Below are 24,588 nucleotides of genomic sequence, written 5' to 3'. Positions count from 1 at the left end.
CGTTGACCATTCAAAATATTTATTTTCATCCATCAACACCAGATGCTGATTTAAGAACGATGAATAGGTCAAAAAATCTGTGCACACTGCCCCCAAGAAGATAATTACTTGAAGGTAAAAAGAGTCTCAGTAAGGTTTGTACGACAATGTGAAATGAAAGGTAAAAGTGGGAATAGACTTTACAAGCATAAATAACTGCTAATAGTTGGAAAATAAAGATATTTGATGCAAAAGAAATAATAAGGCTAAAGTCACAGAAGGAAGGCACTATTTCGTGCCTCCTGTATTTTACAGAACCAAAGTAGGGCCTTATACCTTAAACCTTACATAATATAGAATTTAAAGAATAAAGGACAAATATTGTTTGGAGAATTAGAAGAATTCTGGCTGTCCTTTTATAGTAATATGGCAATAGGAGTAAGACATGTTGAAGAATCTTTAAGGAGAGAGTGGCTGGAAAGGGTGCGGCAATATTGAAGGGGTGGTGGAGAGGGAATAATTATGTATATTTTAGCCAAAGAAATGTCCAAGACTTCAGTTAAAGGCTCTAAGAAATCACTACAGTCACAGGTGTTTTCTCAATAACAAACTGAGGAGGGCAAATAGTCTTCACCTTTTCACTAATGAGGTATTTCATTCAGTTGCTGCCCACAAAAGAGAGGAGTCAGTATGGTTCTGAGACATATTTCTACTGTTTTGGGAAGAAGCTCGTGGAAGTTGATGTGTGTTTTTCAGTTCTCAAAAGCCACAAATTGAGAGCAATAAAATAAAATAATAAAATTCCAAACACAGAAATCTCAAGGTCCAAATCAGCAGCAGAAGGAGAGAGAGCACTAGCAAGGAATTCAGGACCGCGAGGGGTGCACCCACATATTGAGAAAATGGGGATGTTCTATCGGGAACTCACCAAGGCCAGCTGGCCTGGGTCTGAAAAAGCCTGGGATAAAACCGGACTTGCTGAGCATAGCGGACAATGAGGACTGCTGAGAACTCAAGATCAATGGCAATGGGTTTTTGATCCTACTGCACGTACTGGCTTTGTAGAAGCCTAGGCATTTGGATGCTCACCTTACTAGACCTGGATGGAGGTGGGTGGTCCTTGGACTTCCCACAGGGCAGGGAACCCTGATTGCTCTTTGGGCTGATGAGGAAGGAGGATGTGATTGGAGGAGGGGGAGGGAAATGGGAGGCGGTGGTGGGGAAGAGACAGAAATCTTTAATAAATAAATAAATTAAAAAAAAAATAAAATAAAATTCCAAACCTTCAAACCCACATTTTGAATTTGCTGATTGGAATCTAAACTGGGGTACTACAGGATACTTTTCTCTTGTCCTAGTTCTAGAGTTAGATACCCACACTGCTGGATTGGTGGTATTATTAGGCATTATATTGCCATGTTCAATTTACTAATGTTAGGCTCAAATATTTGTCCCCCTGGAGAAAGGCTCTAAACTGTATTGCTGTTTATGTTTTCAAATTCTATGTCATAAATTTCCATTACTATAAATTTTAAGATACAAAAATTTTAAAATATTCACTCTGTACTTATATTTAAATATCTCCTTCAATTATGGAGGTATGTAATGATGCCCATAGACATGTTAAATGATGACATGTCAAATATATTTGCTAAGCCCTGAAATAATGAACAAAATAATTGTACCCATCAAAAGCTGTGGTAAATGAATGTGATCTAAGGTGCCTATGTGGGCATGCTTTCTGACCCATTCTTGAAATCAGTGGGTTAAGGGCTACATTCCTCTCAGATAGGTTCTGCTTCAAAACAATTAAGATTTTTTTGGCTGTTCAGGTGAAACAGGTTCAAGAATTTCAAGGGCTTTAAAGCTTCCCCACTCTTGCAATTTCTTTCCAGATTCAAATAAAAGATGCAAATTATGAACTGTGTTAAATAACTGAGGCCTTAGGTCATTAGATGTCAAATTAATTAATTTATGTAAGTAGTACTTAACAGTATTTTCATGTGGTAAGTACAGCACAATTTAAAGAGGGCAGAGATAGCAAGATAATTAAGTGAGAATGCAAAATACACAGAGATTCGTCTAAAGAGAAATGCTTCACAATTTATATTTTTCTGGACTTTGGAATGGTTTTTAAACTTTCCTTTTTCACAATGTATATAAATTATTAAATTATTAAAAAGTTTTATCATTGTATTTTATAAAATACATTTGAAACTGATAAATATTTAAATAAATGCATGATATATGCATTCACAATATAAAAATATACTTAACCATGGTTCAATATGCAATATATCCACTCTCATAGAAAAACATAAGGATAAGAACACTAAAGTCACTTCCCTTAAATTTCTTATATTTTTTGTTGTGAGCCTAGCGTTTAATGGCTGAGCCATCTCTCATTGGACAGAGGACTGATATCCAAAATATTAAAAGAACTCAAAAAATTGGTCATCAAAAGAACAAATAATCCAATGAAAAATGGAGTACAGACCTAATCAGAGAATTCTCAAATCTAAAATGGCTGAAAGACACTTACGGAAATGCTCAACATCCTTAGTCATCAGAGAAATGCAAATCAAAACAACTCTGAGAATCCATCTTACACCTGTAAGAATGGCCAAGATCCAAAACACTGATGACAACTTATGCTGGATTGTTGTGGGGTAATGGGAATCCTCTTGCATTGCTGGTTGAAGTGTAAATTGGTACAGTCCCTTTGGATATCAGTGTTGTGATTTCTCATAAAATTAGAAAACAACCTTACTCAAGACCTAGCAATACCACTTTTGGGGTACATATTCAAAGGATGCTCAATTGTACCATAGGACATGTTCTCAACAATGTTCATAGCAGCATTATTTGTCATAGCCAGAACCTAGAAACAACCTAAATGCCCCTCGACCAAAGAATGGATAAGAAAAATGTGGTACATTTACACAATGGAGTACTACACAGCAGAAAAAAATCCCACAGAGAGTGTTGAAGGGGAAAGGAGAGAAAGGGAGGGGAGGATGGAAAATGCATAGCTCAGTAAAATCAATATAAAAATTTATATGTGTGTGCGCGCGTGTGTGTGTCTTACTCTTTCTGGAACTTTAAAAATAACTAAAAAGCACATTATTGTCACTAAATTCAATACTGCAGAAACAAAATACCTATTATGAGCTAGAGATTATACTAACTGTGCAAAAGCATGAGATTCCAAATACATCCAAAACAGACTTAAGCACTAGATGCTTTACTAGCAAGTTCACTACCCTATAAAACAGGTTTCTTTATTTTCCCATGTATGGAAACTCCAGTCAAGAGAGATTAAATCCAGATCTGCCATACAATTTAGTAATCTATTACTCCCACCCACTTCATGTGGCTTTAAAACTACAGATGCACAGTTAGGGCAGAAATAAAGGACATAATTATGTAAATAAATATAATTATAAATAAGTATAAGCAAACACTAATAAAGACCTAAATATTAATTCTCTCTATATTTGCAGGAAACAATGTCAATCATTGATTAAACTTCTTGAGAACTTATTATGTTTTTAAGAATCACAGTATTTTCACAAACAGATGGAATGATATTAAAATCACTGAATGAATGGTATTCACTTTGCTGCATATATATGTATATGTATATGAAAATATTTTCAATAAGTTTATAGATTCTCTTGGCTGTATCTCTTATTTCCTAACCTATTCTTATGAGGTGATTCCCTCACATCCTCAGAAGCATGCTCCACTCTAATAGTATACTTAGTTCTCAATATGTGCTTCAAATTTCAAACTTATATAAAGTGAATGTTCAGAAAACACTAAATCAGGAAATAATTAGCCCCTATATAAAATTTGTCATTTCAGAGGCATGGTGATTTTTTATTTAGACCTCTCTTTTTAATTGCATTGTTTTCTAATAGGTATCAATAAAATGTCCTGTCATATTTATCCTTATTTATAACTTCCACTGCAATTTAAACATTTCAAACATATTTTGTAAATTTTTTTGGTAACATAAAATTTCTAGTGAATTTCTAATTATTGTAATACGTAGCCATTACAATATTCTTTCTTGTTTCTTCTAAAAAAATTTGTTAATTTTTAAATTATTAGTAATAATATTGTTGATGGATATTGAAAACTGTCCTTTTTTCAGAAAATAGGCTATTTTACTCTGGCTTTATTGTTAAATGTTTCTAATACAATGTGAAATAGTATAAATAATTTAAAAAAATCTCATATAATTATCTCATGCCTTATTTTAGTTAGTGGAAAATTTAACTAATTATATTAAATTATTAATATATTAGTTCCAATGTTTCTTAATACAATTTTGGTGATTTTAAATTTTTATAAAGTGTTTTATCTATATTAAAACTAGAATGATTCTCTGATTTTAATTCAAGTTACTAATATTTTAATAATTTATTTTTATTAAATCTTTAAGAAGTTCATGAATCATTTGATCAAATTTACTTCTTTAACTCCTTCTAGATTTATTCTTCTTTTTTGTTTTTTAAGTTTATGGAGTCCATCTGTTCAACTACTCTTGAGTACAAGTTTATAATGTTAGGTACAAAGGGTACCTACAGGAGGAACATAGAACAGATAGCTTTAAAATACAATTATAAAACTAGTGTACTTCAAAACGGTATCTCTGGTTCTATTATTTTACAGAAATTAGAAAGTTTGATAGAAGGTTCGAATACTTACCTCAATACAACCCTTTAGGAAGAATTAATAAAGATATGTAAACCCTTTGGTAGTGGAAATTGAGCAGAACCTCCTTGATTGAAGACTACTTCAAACATTTCTATGGTAAAAGTCCTTAGGGAATGTGCTATCAATTTGAAAGCATACGGTGCACTTTCTAGGTAAGGAAATAAAGGAATCTAAGTACAATTTTTATACATTATATGCTATTTCCTTTTGGAATATTTGTTATGTTCTATATTTTGTCCTTGCTTGCACCTCTCTTGTTTTGTCCCAAATTGTTTGCTTTGGGTATTATGTGGATATATAATATATATTGAATCACAAACATCAATAAATTAGGAAGATCATTTTAAATGGTCTCTTTTTGTAATATTTATATTAAGTATTTCCTTTAGACAAAGCATTTAATTTCATGCTTCACAAGCCAGGACTATGAGGAAAACACCTTAAAATGTTTACTTTAAATTGAACAAAATTATATTGCTAATTCTAGCACCCTGTTCTTAGTTGACACAAGTAATTTCTTCTTATGAATTAACGGTGCAGTTGAAATAGCATGTGCTGTTCTGATGGCCACTTTGCTTTCTTGCTCCCAGAAGCAATGTTGGTTATTACCTTAGGAAGCCTCTTCCATTAGCAAGTCAAATTAATGAACTCTGTGTTAGTGTTTGGTGTGTTGAGTGTATTTAATAAGTGCCAAAATATAAAGTTAAGGAGATGTTTAAGGGTTTCAATTTAGATGGCCATTTTCTAAAGAAATAAAATGTGTAAGATCCTGAAACTTCATTATCCTTAAATTTTCCCCTTACAGTTGGTACACAGATAGCTGTATTTGAGGACATAGCTTTCTCTCCCATGTTCTAGCATCTTTGCTATGATGCATGCTATACAAAGAGAAACCGAAACACCAACCTAGCCACAAATACTATGATCCACAATGGCGTCCTTTCTGCAAAACATGCTATGGCAATCACGGCCCAAAGCTTGTAGGAGTAACCAACCGATATCTGATTTGACTTATGCCCACGTCATGAGATGGAACCAATTTCTAACACTGAACCTGAAACAAGATACTCCAGAGACCTATGATAGAGACCTTTAAACCCTCAGTCCTGAATGGAATGCCCCACCTCAGGGCTCAGAGAACCCTGTGGAAGACACAAGTGTGTAAGAGCCTGAGGGATTGAGAACACAAAGTAAACAATGTCTTCTAAGTAACCATTGTCAATGGAAATAAGAACTCAGAGAGACGGAGGCAGCATTCACAGGGCTTGCATGGGTCTGCACCAGATGGGGTCCTAGAGATGTCTGAGAACTGGACACATGTCCCTATTCCTAATCCAGATGCTATCTCTAATTGACAATCACTTGCAAATGAAAATTGAGTTTTTTCCAAAGGAGTCTCATGTTTATAAGGGTGGTTGGCATGCCCAGAAGAGTGGATGGGGAACAAAAAAATGACCTCTGCAGTATTTTTGGAAGTTCTTTGTCTTGTTTTTTCTTATCAAGGTTTATATATTGATTCTATTTAAATTGATTACATGTAATAAACTATATATATTTTACATACATGCATATATATAATGAATTATATTTTTATATATTTCTGTCTTTTCACGCTATAGGTCCTTTGTGTATATATTACGGATTCCAGTTTAGTGTTTTTAAGAAATTCCTGAGTGTGAGAATTAGTGGGTCTCTGAGTGCCTGTCAGTTTCTTGTGCCTTTTCTTGGGCTACTTTTCTTTTGTTTCTTTTGTTTGTTTGTTTTACCCTATTCCAATATGTTAGTCTTTGTTTAATCTTATTTTCTTTCAATTATGATTATCTTATTAGAGGGCTGTTTATTTTCTTTTTTTAAGATTCATTATTTATTTTAAGACTCTAAGTGCTCTATCTGGATGTACAACTTTATACCAGAAGAAGGCATCAGATCCTACTGTAGGTGGTTGGGAGCCACCATATGGTTGCTGGGAATTGAACTCAGGACCTCTGGAAGAGCAGCCAGAGCCCTTAACCTCTGAGTTATCTCTCCAGCTGCCAACCACAGTTTACTTTCAAATTAGAGACAGAAAGGCAGTAGATAATGATGGGAGGAAAAGTGGAGAGGAGTTTGGAGGAGGAGAGGGAACAGACACCCTATTCAAGATATAATATTGGGGAAAATATATTTTCAATAAAAGGAAAAATATTGAAAAAATAAAAAAGAGCATTATTTCCAAATAGCAGAAGAAACTACAAAATTTGGAAAAGCTAGTAAAAATGAGAAGAACTCTGTTCAAGACAGATAATTTCTCAAAAAGTGTTCATCAGATTTAGCAATTAGGGAAAAGCAAATTCAAACTACTCTGCGGTTTCATCTCACCCCCGTCAGAATAGTTAAGATTAACAGAACAGCTGACAGGAAAAGCTCGCAGCACGAGGGGAAAGGGGAAGTTTAGGACTCTATCAGGGAAGAAGAAGAATTGGAATCATGCCCAGGAGAGATGCACGTTTCTCGGTGCCCTCCCGATAGTCCCAACCGTCTTTACGCAGAACAGAAATTCAAAGAGGAAGTTATTAAACACGTCCAGACAGCAGATAGGGTTTTCAACCTCAAATGCCTGGGGCAAAGCTAAGCATGATTTGAAGGACAGGAGCTTCTGAGATGGTGGTCACGTGGCTGTGTGGATGCCTGCGAATTGACCTTGCATGTGTAGCCTAGTGGGATATTTTATCTTAACCACTTCAAGTCTTTCCTTTGAAATCAAAAGTAACAAGTCCCTTTTGTAGCTTATTATTATTCTGTATGGTTTCTCTTCAAATCTAAGCCATAGAACACAACATATATGATAGGCAAAAGGACTTCTCAAGACATTAATAATTTCTTTTTCATTATTTATACGTGTCTATCTTTTTGTTTCTTTTAAAAACTATATGCATCTGTGTGCAGGAGCCCATGGAGGCCAGAGGCATGTATCATGGTGGAACTGGAGTTACCGGTGCTTATGAGCCAGCAGACCTAGGCATCAAGATCCTAACAGACCTCCTTTGCATAAGTAGCATGTGATTTAACTGTGACCTCTTTCTTTCATCCCTTGTCAATCATTTTTCAAAATGATTTTAAAGCATGTCGGAGGACTGGAGCCCACTCGGCAGCAGAATATCTCTTGGCCTCTGGAGTTACTATCAAAAATTACATTTTAAAAACAACAAGCAAAGAAAAATTTCTTAGACTCTCATCTCTGACCTATCTAGAGATACCTTATGAGCCACTTGCAAAGTTATTTATAAATACTATGATTAAATATAACAGGCACATTCACCGATAAAAGACAGTAATGCTTCAACAACAGCCATATTTTTCTCTTCCTTTTTAAATTCCTGGTAAGAAATATTACCTTGAAAGATAATTTCTGAAAATACTTATTGTTTCTAGTTATGGGTATTCATTATTAAATGTTCTAATGACTTCGGATAATTTAAATAAAATTTTTTCTTGCTTAATAATTTTCTGTGGAGTATAGGGATATTGGCTTATATACAGTTCTGTAGAAAGAAACTGAGAGCTTAGGTACAAATACATTTGCCGTGTTCAGGTATTTTCTTCCAAAAAGGAAACATTCAACAACTTAGTTTCAACAGATCATCCTCCATTGAAGGTCCTTTAGAACTTGATCCTTGTATAATATTCCAGGCTCCCTTGGATATTACATCCCCCCCCCCACAGGAGCTGTCCTGTCTCTTGTGTACAAGATTCCTGTCAGCTTTAATAGTAGATCTGCCAAAGAAGTAAGAAGAGCCAGGATTAGTGCCCTGACATCTTTTTTCTGAAGGCATTAAACATTATTGACATGTTCTCTATCCTTGCAATCAGTAATAAATATTTTCTACTATTTAATAAGTTTGTGGAATGCAGTGTGGTAAAGGCTCAAGGAAACAGTTGAAAATTCATCACCTAAATGCTTTGTGGTGTTTTTTTCCCCAGGAGCACAGAAAAGACCCTAAATAAGAACCCTTACTTCATCATCAAAGGAAGTGAGCAAGTTGACTATAAAGATGTGAGCATTTCCTCTAACTTCTTAGGGGGCTTGAGAGGGCATGTGTTTGTGTTTTCTCTTCATCCGAGAAAGCTCTGCTTTCTGAGTGCTTTTGTTAACAACGATGAAACAAGAATTTCACTCATGCTGCAATTTTTTCCCAAAAGCAACAAACAGTTTTGTAGATCCCATATTTCTGTTCCACTATTTTATATCCTTTTTGTTATATCATGTGTTTCTTAGAGAAACAGTTGCAACCTGATTAGCTCTGTGAAATGGATGGCTGAATGTTTTTCCTTTTGGCAAAACACTGTGGAGTTGAGTTAAATCCTGGTAAATCTCATGTTAGCATATGTGTATTAAACTATATCCCAGTGGATTTAAATGTGGCATGCCAAAAGAATGGTATTATTTTCTTACTGAGAGTACTTTCAATCAAAACAAAGTTAAAAGTTTAATCATGTTCCTCTATCTTGGTTAATCATTTATGTCTGAATCAAACCTTTTCCTTTTTAGTTATCACATGACACTATGATAACTATAATCTAAGGTCCACTTATGCTTTTCAACCAGTAACTGTATGAGATAGAAATTAAATGTTGGTTCTTACGTTCATCTCTGTGAAAGCTATTCCTCCTCTCTGGCTTTCAAATAGAAGGTATTGAAAGATGCCTTGAGAAAACAGAAATCTAAATTTCATGATTGTTAATTCATTATCATACTATAGTTAAATTTCTTGCCTCCTTTCTTCACCAAGAATAAGATCAGAAGTCAACAACAATTATTCTAACCATGATTACCTGACAAATAAAACTACATTACAGTCTGTAATGATATCACAGGATTTCTTGTATTATTAAGGTCTCCAGAGCTGGAAGATTAAGAAAATAAGAAAAACTAATCTATTTGTCTTTGCCAGATGGCCTATCTAACCGCCATTCACTTTTAAAAATATACAACATTGAAAAGAATTACAATGCAGTCAAATGAAATATATTGTATTTCAGTTTACTTTTCTTCTCTCCCAAACCATTGCTTCTTTGGCACACATTTCTGAATGATGGGAGCTTATGGATAGGAAAGAGGCCTGGCTCTGCACTAGCAAACTTCATGGAAAAGCTCTTGTGAAAAGAAACAAAAAGCTTAGGAATTGAATGCTCCCTGCCGGGGAGTTTTAGACGTGCTGCTCCAGGAGAGTGTAGGATCATTTATACTTAACATGTGGGGGTCACCCTTCTTTCAATCTTGCCGCCACTGTTAACTAGAAGTTGATGCCTATATTGCGTAAAACCAAGACGACACAGGTAAGTCAGCTGAGAAACAAAAGGTGAGCAGACTTTGAGGTTACACAATTGCAGTAATTGCAGACCTCTGTATTCGCGCATTTGCCAGAATGCTTCTGCAATGTAGTCCATTAACACAGCACTGTGCTGACAGAGGAAGTCAATTGCACCACTAAAGTGCTGATACCATATCCATAACTGAATGATTACAACATTGATGAAAATGGTAATGCTTCACGTGTGGCTTCTAAAGCACTTTTTCCACCAAAATGAATTCCAATATATTCAAATGTCTCTTCTTAATTTTAATATTTTTACATGCTATCTCAATGTAGTCCTGGCTGGTCTAGTGACCACAAGGTAATCCAGGCTGGCCTCTAGTTTGGAAAAATCTCCCTATTTGGGTCACCTCTGTGCTAGGATTGTAGCTATGTACCACCAATGTAACTTGGTTTCTATGTACTATTAGGGCAATATACTAGAAATATCTATGATTTTTGTATTTTAACATGTATAATTTCTGTTTCATCAATGGACTTTTGACTTTGTTAGACTTCCAGACTTCAGTGTGCTCTGAATATGAAATCTTTTGAACAGAAAACTTATTCTAGCATGAGTTCCAGAAAGATGTCAGAAAGTTTGTTTTCTATTCTTTATTTTTATTTTCTAACCATGCCTATTATTCTTTCTTGTTCTCTTAATCTCAACTTTTAGATGGAGACTTGGGTAATAGCACATAGAGATATATTCCATGATAAGCAAGGAGGCAGGAGAGGAATGTATGAAAATTAAATTGGTCTTGCCTGATTGCTCATAATTGGTTAAAACATCATTTGAACTTATGGAAAGTATGTTTTAGTTCTGTATCTAAAATAAAAACATCATCTATTTAAAATATATTGTTTTATAAATTTGGACGGTATTCAACATATAGCATTAAATAAGTACATTTAGTAAATATTGACCAGTGATTATTCATTTATGAAAGTTCACTGAAAGAAACTGCTGATGTTGATAAAAAAAACACTGAAGTATTTTTTCTTTAATCCATGATTAATCTCCCTCATTCCTATATTTCTGATTTAAAATTAGGACATTAAATAAAATCTTTTGGGTACCATTATTTGTTCATCTATATGACTTAAGACAGCAAAACCCTAGCCTTCTACAACTATCTTCAATACTGCATATATGTTTTGATAATAACTTGATCAGACTGTAAGGATTGTAATGTTTTCGGAATACTGATAATATATTGCTACATTTTTTAAAAAGTTATTTTATATGCCTGTGAGAGTGCACATGCATGTCATGACATGTATTTGTAGGACAAAGAACAATTGGTGAGAATCAATTCTCTTCTTCTAGAATGTAGGTTTCAGGGATTGAATTTCTGTGGTTAAGTTTGACAACAGTCTTCTTTATCCTCTGAGCCATCTTGCTGGACTCTACTTTGATTTTATTTTTACATACAAAATATTTAAAATATAGTAGGGAAGCTGAGGTACCCCATGAAGAAATGACTCTATATCCCTTATTTCCAAGTATTGAGGTGTTTTAAAACAGAGAAACTGATAGTTAGCATATTTTGTGTGTAAAATGTGATTCTATCGAGTTATTTTAGAATCCTATTAATTTATTCTTTCTTCAGCAATAGCTTAGTAAATAAAAATGCAGTCTTTAGATATAATAAGCATTTTCACTTCTTTCTTTCTGGGAAGTCATGGCTTCTATTAATTAAGCTGGTCTATACACACTGTCATGGACACAATGGAGCAAATATTGACAAAAGTGATCAAATTGTTAATTTGCATTGTTGTTCACTGTTTTTTAAAAATATCTCCTAAAGATACACACATGTGTTATGAATTATTTAGTACAAGTAGAAAGTATACATAAGATGTTCAAGTACCTAATAACTTTGGAGCAAAAACATGAGAGTAATGAGCTATGTCTTCTAGAATTGGAAAAGACTCTAAAACTTGATTTGGAGATGACACAGTGGGTTAAGTATTTGCTGTGCAAAAATGAAGACCCAAGTTCACATCCCAAAAAAATCATGCAACAAGATGGATATAGCACTGTATACTTGTCATCTAAGTGATGGGAGTTATCAACAAGATGGGCCCAGGGACTTCTTCCACCCATCATTCTAGCTAATTGTTAATTTCAAGGTTGAATATGTGCCCACATAAAAAAATCAAGTGAGGAGCAATGAGAAGACTGCTGAGGTTGACACACACACAGAGTGGCGAGCATATTCCACCACCTACCCTCAGCTTCACAATATCTGCACACAAACAGAAACACTAGAGAAAAGAAAGGAGGGGGAGGAAGAGGAAGTGAAGAAGGAAGAAGATGGTAAAGTGGGGAAAGAAAGAAGAAAGGAAGACAAACAAAGTCCTAAAGCCAACTTCCTTATGTTTACAGAATAGTGTTTCAACCATGGGGTACATCAATAAAGGCAAGCAGAACTGTTGAAGAGTAGCACTCAGGCAGAACCAGCAGAGAGCTAGAGCTGTCGTCCAGGAGAAGAGCAGTTACAATAGACAAGGAGCATGGAAAGCATTTATGAGATTAAGTGTGTTTCGCTGGAAGGAGAATTGGTCAAATACGCAACGTAGAACGATGGCTGAAGGCTATAAAGAACTCAGTGCCAAGGAGCAACCTCTGAAGGAGCCGGAATCTGTTCAGTGAGCGCAACTGACTGTAGTACTAAGCTGAGCAGGTGGCAGCAGTAGACAGCTAAGAGGAAGTCAAAGAATGAAAAGTTCTAGTGAAGAACAAAGGTGTTAAAAATTTTCTATTTTTTTCTTTTTCTTGTGGTCTGTCTGGATGTATAGTAATGTTGTTTCCCCAGATAGATAAGAAAAAATATAGCAAGGAAATTTTGAAGGAATGCATTGACAGTTATACAGAATATTATGACAAACACTTAAGCAACATGTATCAAAATGAATATTTAACATATTCTTCTATAAACAATAGAAATATTAATTAAAGTAAGAAATTTGACATCTTAAGTCATCATGTCTCCAAAATGACTTTTACTTTTCATTACTAATAAAAGATGAACCAGTTGAGAATCTTTAAACTTTAGCTATTTTTTTTTACAAGTGACACTGTCAATTAAAGTCAGAGGCTATGTAGGAAAATAATCCGTGGAAGAACAGTTTTGATTTCTGAAAAGAACATAACTCTTGATTAATATATTAAGTGTGGTGAGGTTTCAAATAAATTCAGTGATGGTTGTTGTTAGGTCATAAATCTACAGAATTAGTCCAGAAACATAACCTTTGACATACAATTTGCCCTGCCTACAAGATATGCTGGAGTAAATAAAGGTGACATAGGAATTATGAGAGTAGCCAATCAATGAGTGATCTAACTTGAGACCCATACCATGAGAGGGAGTCCACCCGTGACACTGTGTGGAGTGTCAGGACCCAGAGACTGGATAGTCCAGAAACCTAGGATAGAACCAAGCACAACTGGCAAAAAGAAAAAAAAAATCATTGCGTAGTTCAGTAGTTATCAGAGAGGCTTCATCTAGCGACTAATGGAAACAGACACAGAACCACAGCCAAACATTAGGCCAAACTGGGTGAATCTTGTAGAAGAAGGCAAGGAAGGATTGTACAAGCCAGAGGGGCCAAAGATACAACAAGAAAACCCACAGAATCATCTAACATGGGCTCATAGGGCTCACAGAGACTGAACCGCCAACCAGAGAGCTTGCAAGGGACTGAACTAGGCCTTCCTAAGCCTTCAGCACGTATGTTACAGTTGTGTAGTTTGGTCTTCTTGTGGAGCTCCTAACAGTGAAAATAGGGTCTGTCTCTGACTGCTATCTGCTTTTGGGGACTTTTCTTCCTACTGGGTTTCCTCATCTTCCAGCCTTTTTAGGAGAGGAAGTGCGTACGTAGTCTTACAACAACTTAATATGTCATGTCTGGTGACATAAATGGGAGGCCTGCCCTTTTCTGAAGAGAAAGGAAGAGGAATGGATGAGGGGGCAGAAAAGGGAGGTTGGTGGAAGGAATTGCTAGGAGAGAAGGGAGGGGAAACAAACAAACAAACAAACAAACAAATAAACATGTCTAAAAGAGAATTAGTCACCTGGTATTGTCCTGACCTTTTAAACAGATTTACATGTGCAAAATATTTTACCTTGGTTTTCAAGATTGTTACCAACAGACACCTTTGCTCCCTAGGGGTATCATATTAAAACTTGACTTCTAATTGGACAGGGTTAGTCATAGAAAAGTGTCATCTAAAAAATCAAAATACAGATTTTCAGTAGTTATTTAGTGCTACTGAGAAACATTTTCTCTTCCAAATAAAGTTACTAAAAATCAAGGTTTTATAAAAATTACCTTTGAGGTTCAAACACAATGATCCTTTTATGTGAGTGATCTGTGTAGGAAAGTTGACCTCTTATTTGAGAATAGCTAACTTTATGTACTGGATCTTTTTAGCTATTTTCATTTTTAAGAATAAATAATATAAGGAAAAATGTCAAATTTCTACTGTCAGTCATGAGAATCATTAATATAGTCAACTGTTTTAATTTTTAATGAAACTTTAGGAATAAATTTTGGTACTACCTTACTGAAGAAAAAATGAGTAAAGTTAATACAACAGAATCAGACAGTTAGTAAACTGATAATATAACTTAGGTAACCTCAAATAGTTAAGTTTAAGACATAGAGTAGGTGAGCAAAAGCAGCAATGCTATAGCTATTGCAATTCCTGATTCAAATCATTCTGCAGAGTCACTGCAATAAATGGTCCATCACCAGAACAAAGCCAGCACACCCATGAAGAGGGTCGATGACCAGAAACAAGTACACATAGTTACAACCATCTGATTTTGGCACAGATTCAAAAACAAACACTGAAAGAAGAGCAAATTGTGTTCAACAACTCAGGACTAAAGAGACTGTGTACCCAATCTTAAAAAAATTACACCGATTTTTCAATTCCTATCCTGCAGATAATTAAGATTAGATTTGAAGCCACCACAAGAACACAGAATAAACATATCTATATGTAGTATTTGAAATAGCTTTGAAAATAGCAGTAGGATTTGACAAATGGGATTGCATGAAATTTCAAACCTTCCTCATGGCAGAGGAGATATTTAACAAAGCAAAGTCATCCTGCAGCTGAGAGAAAAGTTTTGTCTGGTCTTCACCCTACAGGTGACTCTTTTCTGAAATATAGGAAAAAATTAAAAGAAAATGAAGTATCAACCTCCCCCTATAAGCCAATGAACAAATGGACAAAGCTATTGAACAGTCAGCTATCAAATGAAGCAAAAGGTTCAACAAATGTATGAATAAGGGTGTAATATCCCCAGTTACTTGGCAAATAAAAAGCAAAAAGTGTAGTGTTGGATTTGATCTCAAGCCAGTCAGATAAAATTTATCTAGAGAACAGAACGTTCTGGAGAGGACATGGAGAAAAGACAATCCTCGTATACTACCAATGGGAATGGAAAGCCCTCAATCACTATGGAGGTTCCTCAGGAAAAAAATCAGGTACCATGTGACTCTCCTGTACCACTCCTGAATACATACACAAAGAATTTGTTCTTAGGCCTTTGGTTTGCATTTGGAATTTCAGGCTAAAGAAATCTCAGAATGGTGGAAACAGCTTAATGTCAGGCCATCCTGATAGGATGTCTAAATAGAAAAGTGTAAAAGACCCAGACTGTGGAGTTCTGGCTTGTGGAGTTTCAGAAGGGAATAAGGACTTTATCAGGAAATGAGCTACAATCCATTTATATTACATTTTGGCAAAGGATTTGCTACATTCTTCCCATGATTTCTTAGCTTGAACAAGGTTAAATTAATTTTAAAAAATGGACTAATTTGGCAGTGGCAATCTCAAGACAGGATAGCAGGACAGCTCTGCTGTGGTGACTGCTTACTGCTCTTTTTCTGGGTTAAACTATCAGAGAGCAACAATTTAAGCGGAAATATAGAAAACATGAATTTGAAAGAGAAGAGTGGGTTTTTTAATGTTGTACTCATAGCGGGTTCTGAGAAAGGCACCAGAACCATTGAAATGAAAACCTCATGCTCCAAATTAAGAGAGTAAGGAGCATGTCCTGGAGGCCAGGTATCACCCATTAAAACTACCACCTTGTAAAAATATAAATTCATTTGTAAGGAAAGAGCCTAGAATGGGAACATTGTTGAAGGAGTTTCAAGGTCACAAACAACAGGTTCTCTAGCATACAAAACAGAGAGTAAGACAATTGAAGTTTAAAAAAAAAAAGTCAAATAATAGCTTGAGTTTGTCACAGAGCTTGGAAGCATCATCCACCCAGTATTAATTGTACAAGCACAAATGCTGCAGGATTGAAGGGAATTATGGAGGCCCAAAGCAAGCAGAGTGTCTGTGGTCTGGCCATCTGTGCCGTGATCCAGAATCCCTACATGAGGCCCTAGGAGAGCAGTGCATGAAGCAGTGGAGGTGATGTCTAAGTTGCAATAGAGACTCCATTGTGTTGGAGAGCCAATACCATTGAATGGTCACTGTGTAAAAATTCAGACACCCAGTAGAGCTGGCCCAAGAGACAGTGTGGGATCTATAGGCAGCAGAGCTGGAGGAGTAGGGCTATCTAAGCCCTTTGGAGCCAAATAAATCCTTCAAGAATCCAAGATGCAGGACGTGTGTCTATGATTGATCTGGTGTTTGTCCTGTTGGTTTCAGTCTTGCTTTTGTGTTTTCCTCTTTGGTATCCATGTTGTCATCTATGGAAAGGGAATGTTCAATTAGTGGTAGATGAACAATTTTACTTGGTTGTAATATTATGGGAACTTACGGTTAAGATATAGCCCCAGGTTATAGGAAAACTGGAATTTTGAACAGTTTGGGGGAAGTAAAAGACAACAGGAACTTTTGAGGTTGAACTAAATTCATTTTGCATTATGAAATGGAATTGGGCTTTAAAAGACAACGGGTGCATGATTATGAAAAAAATGTCACATGTTTGTATATGAGGTTGACAGTGGTTGGGCTTGTGATGTTTAATGCTGAATGCCAATTTGGTGGGACTTAGAATCATCATGGAAACACATCTCCAGACATACTGCTGAGGGTGTTTCTAGACCAATTATTTGATGAGGTTAGACATGTTGTGGATTTGGCAACATTCCTCTGGCTGGGATCGCAGACTGAATAAAAAGCATCAGCAAGTAGAGCATCCTCATTTATTTCTCAGATACCTGAAGACAGAAATAATAATACAGAGCCTTCACATTCACTTTTATAACTGCAACCCTGTAAACCACAAACCAAAACAAACCTTCCTCATTTATGTTGTTTTTGTCTGGTATTTGAACACACACACACACACACACACACACACACACACACACACACACACAAATGAGATAAGTAGTTATTACACTCTTACTGACTTTACCTTTATTCCCAAGCTGTTACTGTCCTATTTTAAAATTATTAAAAAATTCACTCTCAATAGCTTTTCCCTATTTTTGGTAAATGTTTATTTATTTTTATTCTATGTGTATCATTTCTTAACATGCATGTATATCTGTGTACCAACAGAAGAGGCGGTGGAACTGCTGAGATCCAAATTCTCCGTTGTTAGCTACCATGTGAGTGGTGAGAACGGAACCCAGGTCCTCTGGGAGAGTGGCCAGTTTTCTTCAGAGCCGTGTTTTCTCTCCAGTCCCTGTTTTTATGTTTTTAATGGAAATATTCATTGTCTAATATTTTTTTATTCTTTACTTTTAAAACTGATAAAATTTTATGGAGAACATCATACATGAGCACCAGACTTACATCATTCTCAACTCTCCCTTTCTCCCCTTTACCTCCTACTAGGTCTCCTTCCAAATTTAAGATCTTTTATTTAATTATTATTATCATATGAATATATTCACATATATATGTGCAAACATACTAAGTCATTTAAGTTTCTTCATACATACATGTGTTCACAGCTTACTACTTGGGACTGGACAAATTATGTCAGAGTTCATCCATACAGGAGACTGAGTCTCCCTCTCCGTCTCTCGACAGGCTATTCATCTAGGGGTGGGTATATGATGAATTTTTCCTGTCAGCATTGGCATGTAAACTAAAGTCATTATGTGGATCTTGTCCAGGAGACTGTATTGTTTATAGTTTATTGGGTAGAACTTGCCTGTCATTTATAGAAAACACCATTTCACAGCAGCTCTGCTGCCTTTCAGGTTCTTACAATCTTTGTGACCCTATTCTTGTGATTTTTCCCAAAATTTGGTGTCGGTGTTGCATTTAATCTGCATATCAACTGTGGTTGAGCCCGCCGCCAAAGTCACTTATTCTCTTAAAATTGAACAGCTGTGGATATTGGTAGTTGTCTAAATCTATTGCAAGAAGACTCTTCATTGATGAGGGTTAAGAGCTATACTCTTACATAAGTATAAGGATGAATATTTGGATTACAGTTAGAAATTATATTGGTTTAGGAAACTGGAAGTAGAACATTCTGCTCTCAGGCCTATGTCTTTTCCAGTACAGGTAATTGGCTAAGATTACAGTACCAGCCAGAGCTGTACTGCTATGCAGGCATTTGTCCAATTAGAGAGCTATTGTTACCTTTAAGACAAAATTCCATTTTACAAGTACTGCATTTTCTACATATACTCATTCGCTGAAGAGATCCTTGGGCTAAACTGGTTACTAACCTGTGTAAGGTTGGAATAAACATTAATGTGTAAGAACTTCTGTGGTACACCAATTTTGAATCCTTTGGGAAAATATCCAGGAGTGATAAGTAGGTAATAAGAGAAATTTATTTTTTTTATATTTTTGAGAAAATTCCATACTGAGTCTGAGTTCTATACTGGTTCAAATAATTTATACTCTTCAAAACACAGCTTTATTCTGATATTTTCTTAGTTTTGTTGCTGATGTGTAAGTCTTCAATTCATTTGAAGTTGGTTTTTTCATGAATCAGTTCTGACTTCTTTCTTTCACATCTGGATGTATGTTATTCCTAAAAACTTTTGCTGGAGAGACTTTATTTTTCATACTTAGTATTCTTAAAATATTTGTCAATAACATTTTGGGTTTCTTTGCATGGATTTATTTCTTCATTCTCTGATCTGTTCCATGGAGCCATACATTTTTATTCTTATCTGATTTTTTTTATAAATTATATTTGGCAAGCACACATAAATGCAATTTTTACAACATTTCTACTTCCTTTTCTCTCTATTACAACTATTCCAGTGACCCTTACACTACTTTTCTAATTCTGACTTTTTTCCCCAAATTATTGTTGTTTTATACACACTTAAGTGCACACACATGCATAGATATATTTATCAAGTCCATGAATTGTTGCTTGTATGCACATGTTTTTAGGACTAACTATTGGAACTGGGTAATCTATTAGAGGTTATCCCTGGGGAAAACTGGAAAGCTGATCTTTTATATATAACTTTAGCCTTGTTATTCTTTCGGCAACTGTTGGGTGTCTGTAGCTCTTCACCTAGAAGTAGGGCCTTGTGAAAATGTCCCTATCCACATTAGTAAGTCAACTGGTATTGTTAATGTACATCTTGGGTAGCTAACCATATTGCTGAGATTTCATCCTTAAAAGATACAATCAGCATCAGATGGTTTGGTACTCTGGTTGTTTGAATCTTTCTTCCCTTTCTTTAACAATGTTCTTTGAGCTTTGCTGCAGGTATTGTACTACAGTACCTGTTGTGACTGTGCAGACCAGGGTCGCTTATTGTCTGCATTTTCACCTATTGTGTGTTTTGTGATAGCCTTTGTCTTCTGCAAAAAGAAGCTGCTCTGATGAGGTGTGGGAGTTATACTTACCTGTGTTTTTAAGAATTAATATTTAGAATATAGTTAGTCAGTGTATTGATTTTGGAAAATTGTCTTGTGTCTAAGTCTACAGCAATAGAATCTTACCTTCAGATTCTGGCAAGCAACAGAATGCAATTACAATAGCCTACATTGTTTGGGGAGTGTGTCTAACTCCCTTGATAACAACTAAAAGAGAAGTTTCACATGCCTGGCACTGAGAAAATAAGAAACAAGAAAACAAAGCAATTTTTAAAATAGGCTACATAGCAGGACAGAGAGTCCTCAAAAGAAGAAATAAAACTAAGAAAACCTAAAAATGTGTTCAGCATCCTTGACGGTGGGGGAAACACAAATTAAAACTACTTTAAGTTTCTATCTTGCTACAGTCAGACTATAATTAAAAAAATAATTGGATATATCCTGGCAAAGATATACGATAGGAAAGTCCTCATTTACCTTACTTAAAACCCATATATAGTATTTGCATATATATTTGTGTATACATATATATATATACATTCAAATATATGCACACATACTTATATTTAGAGTGGTTGGCCACTCTAGGTGATAATGTTCTCACCTATAGCTGTAAACTATTTGTCTTATTCTTTGTATTTATACATTGATATTTTAGCCACTGAAAGTTTAACATATTTTGAAGTTGGTGTTATACCTTAACTTTGTTATTCTCTCTAGAGGTACAAGCTACTTGTGATTTCTAAAGTTCATAATTGATCTAGTCTATTTCTCAAAAAAAAACATTGGCTCAAAGGAAAAATAAATCAATTAAAAATAAGCATTAATCTTGAACATATGGCCAAAACATATGTAAAATGATACCCAATGTTCTAATTATCAAGGAGTATGCATCAAAACTGTGATGAAATATCATTTAAAACATTTTAGTATAGCCATAATAAAGATAAAAAACAAGCAAATAAACAACATATCGAAGCATTGGTGTGAATATGAGAAAGAGTGTGTCTTACAACATCATTGACAATAATTTAAACTGCTACCAACCAAGTCATAATGGAAAGCAGCATCTAGCTTTCTCAAAAACTTAAAATAGGTCTAGTGCATTATCTAGAAACTCTAGTCCGGATATATGCCATAATGAGTTAAAAATCCTATGTGGCAAAGATGTATTCTCATCTTTATTGAAATATTATTTTCAAAAACCTGAAATGAAAACAGCCTATGACAATGGTTATATGAATGAAGATGGAAATATAGCATACTCATACAATGAAATGTAATTGATTCATGAAAAATAGAGAAGGCTTACAACTTGTGATAAACAAGAAGGACATTTTCTGTGTATGATATTCAAAAGCCGAGTGATTCTACTTAATAGGCGCATATAATAGTCAAATTCTAAGAAGCAGAGGCTATAGCAGTGGTGGCTGATGGTTAGGATTCAGAAGAGGAAGTTGCTCAGCGATGTCAGGTGAGTGATATCTAGAGATCTGCAGTACGACATAATGGCTGTAGTTACCACCACAGCACCGTGACTGCACTTCACAGGGAAACTCGACAGATACCATGTATGTCCACTGCCCTTATTACCTTATTGTGATGACCTGATTGTGTCTTGGCCCACGAAGCTGTGTCGACCACATTAGTGCCATTATTTGTATGTCTGTTGAATTTCTACAAATCTATTTAGGAAATCTTGAAAGAAGAAAGCACAGAAGTGGAGACAGAAGGGGTGGAATTGGTGAAAATGTAATAATCATATTAATTTTAAAAGAAAGAAAAAGAGATGCAACATATAATGCATTGATTGCCAACATTTTATTTCCTCAAAATAACTCACCAGTTGTTTATTCGCAATATTCCCTTTTCAAGGCCTAAACAAATTTTTTTTTCATGTTTATTAATTACTGGGTCAAGATTATGAGCTTAAGAGGTACATTTTTATTTCAGCTCTGCCATTTGTTGAGTTAGAAACATAGCCATAAAGACAGTAAATTCCATTTATTCTATCACCCAGTAGCTGATTCTCTCAGGAGAAAGCCCAGAAGAAAGCAATACCCTAACACCAGAAAAGTAAGTAAATTAATAACTGTACTAACAATACTAAGGAAAGGGTTAACAAATTATTATACCAAATTCATATTTTTCACACTTTCTACAATTGTACTGTGGGATGATACAATGCTACAGAGACATCTGTACTCGCTGGGAAAACGTGGGAAATTAAATTGCTTTAAGATTGCATGGAGACTTTGTATTGTATATTTTCATTTATATTAAGTGATTATTGAAGGCAAATCTATAGAGACTAAAAAGTAAATTATAAGATTTTTCCATCTATGAGTAATATAATGGGAACAGACTTCTTATTGGTATGGTTCTCTAGTTAGTGTGATAAATAGGTTCTAAAACTGGACATTTGTGCTTTTTGCATAATCTGAAGAACTAAAAAAAACTTACTTTAAAACATTAAAATTTTAGTAAGTGTGAATTATATTTTAATGAAGCTGTGTTTATAAAAATAGTGTGGCAAGAACTAAACCAATTTGTGTTATTTTTTATGCAAAAAGGTATTTAAAACACATTGCAGTTTAAAGTTGTAATGTCCCACAGAACTCCTGGAACCAATGAGTACTCTCGGTCTTCAACTGGTGGCACTGTTTGGCCAATATGTGTGACCATTCGTGGCTAGAGACTTGCCAGGAGAAAGGAGTCACTGGGGCAGGCATTGAGACTTTGTAGGCTAGTCCCATTTTCCATTCTTCCAAAAATCCAGATGCTGTGTCGCCAGCCATCCTCCTGTTCATAATGCCCTGCCTTCTGAACCCGCTTTTGTGCCTTACCCACCATGACATGTAAGTGCCTCTGCCAGTGTAAGCCCAAATAAACTTTCCTGAAGTAGATTTCGTTGGGTATTTTATACAATAACTGGAAAAGACGTTAAGCAAACTAGATACACCATGGATCCAGGATGGGCAACAGTAAAATTATTTCAATTCTGCCTCCAGAAGACCATGCTATTAATTTTCCAGTGCCTTTATTTTGTAATGTTGTCATTTTGGTGGTTGATTTCACACTGTGATACCAACATTTTACAGCTGCTTTCGTCTTTCTTTAGATTCTAATAGAAGACAACAGTGTGTTTAACTTTATGAAATTGAAGTAGTTTCTGGAATTTTCAACAGGTAAGACCTGGTGAATTTAAAGCCGAGATAGCAAACATATTCACATCTTCAAATCGGACTTTAATCTTTTCCAATCTAATTTTCGGCATTCTTCTCTAGCGATGTGATGTGTGGATTGATGATGCATTTGAAGGACTTGGAGAGGTGCCATCTCACTGGATAGAATAATTAATATGTTACAAGACTTAATAAGAGGCCTGAGCTAATGGGCCAATCAGTTTATAACTTATGGAGACCTCTGTGATTTTCTTTGGGGCTTACTGGCTATGGGAACTGGGCAGGACATAAGCCCCAACAAGCCAGCCCTCATGTTACACAAGAACACTCATTTGTATAAATGAAAGCCTAGGTCAACAACTGAAAAAAAGATTGTGTGTCTACAGGCATACAATACATATCTATTGAACTTTTAGGTGTACATCAAGTAGATAGATTCAATAAAGTACAGTTAATAACGTGTTTATAGCTTCCTTGTTTTATAGAGTAGGTTCAGAGTGGAAACTCCACTATTAAAAATGCCAAGAAACACTGGAATGAATACATATATTCTGAAATATCTGTGCCAATAATGTACAGCAAAAAGAGTGGCAACGACAACACTCAATGATGTGGTTGAGATGGCAAACACATCGATGGGCAGATGTGAGTTATGAACGATTAAGTATTTATCGTCTGACATTGACAAAGGATAGAGCAGACACCACTTGTGATTGTCGCTAGAATCGAGGAAAGAGTTACCTTGAGACTGGAAGGTAAAGAATCAAAGGAAACAGATGGAAGCTGTGGAGGTGCTAGTAAAATCTATCTTTGGACACCAGCTCCTGCTCCACAGTATGTTTGAAGAAAATTCATGCTATAAACGGATGGCAGCTGAACTCTGAAGTATGCACGCAATAATTCAATAAAGGGTTATACCAATGGTAAAAGTCAGAAGTATTGAAAAGAGGAAAAAGATTGAGTTTCTTTCACTGAAGGTTTCTTTTTAAAATAAATATTTTCTTCCATAAAACCTTGTTTTCTTGTGTAAAATTATAAAATGAAATGCATAACTTTAAAACCTCTGAAACTTTCTGAAGTTAGATTTTTTTTTTCACAGTTGATATACTGCAATTTGTTCAGGATGATCTACTTCAAACAGCTTTCACACTACAACAGTCCAAAATCAACAACTCTTATTCATACTTGTGAGCCTTTTCCAGGGTACACTTCAAGCATCAAAGGCAGACTAGGATGCATTCAATTATGTTTATATCAGTGTGGCTACCTTTTCACTCTTGGGGCAGCAGCAGAGACCCTCTGAGAAATCTAAGAGAAAACAATTGACAATATATTTGCTTAAGTTCTATGAGGGTATGCAGCAGAGGAGTTTTCAAATTCCTCTTGTTTCCTTTAAATTCCATTCAATAGTTTCTCTTTGATCCTGCCTATCTTTTCACTTTTTAGTTCTATGACTAGCCATGACGACATTCTGCACTGGAAAACACTGAATTCCATAAAACACAAAATATCATTCAAACACCACAGGCACGGGAAAAAAATGTAGGATATACAGACTATACTACTGTAGAGTCAG

At 35.3% G+C, this 24,588-nt stretch overlaps 1 protein-coding gene across 2 annotated transcripts in view; it reads right to left on the bottom strand.

Moving 5' to 3' along the window:
* Positions 1-24,588, bottom strand: part of LOC121441939 (protein Largen) — a 271,566-nt gene that overhangs the window by 3,076 nt on the left and 243,902 nt on the right. Inside the window, exon 3 of one of the 2 annotated variants that reach the window (XR_005973520.1) lies at positions 21,421-21,525. The exons of the other annotated variant lie outside the window; for it this stretch is intronic. The gene's annotated coding sequence lies outside the window, so the exon portion shown is untranslated. Of the gene's footprint in view, positions 1-21,420; positions 21,526-24,588 lie in introns of those variants that run through there. 2 annotated transcript variants of the gene reach the window in all.

The sequence above is a fragment of the Microtus oregoni genome, unplaced genomic scaffold, assembly GCF_018167655.1.
Source record: "Microtus oregoni isolate MIOR12 unplaced genomic scaffold, Mior012 000085F_ref0000168, whole genome shotgun sequence".
In the NCBI taxonomy this organism is placed as follows: domain Eukaryota; kingdom Metazoa; phylum Chordata; class Mammalia; order Rodentia; family Cricetidae; genus Microtus; species Microtus oregoni.
Note: the sequence above shows the minus strand (reverse complement) of the source record. Positions and strands in the feature narration are given on the sequence as shown.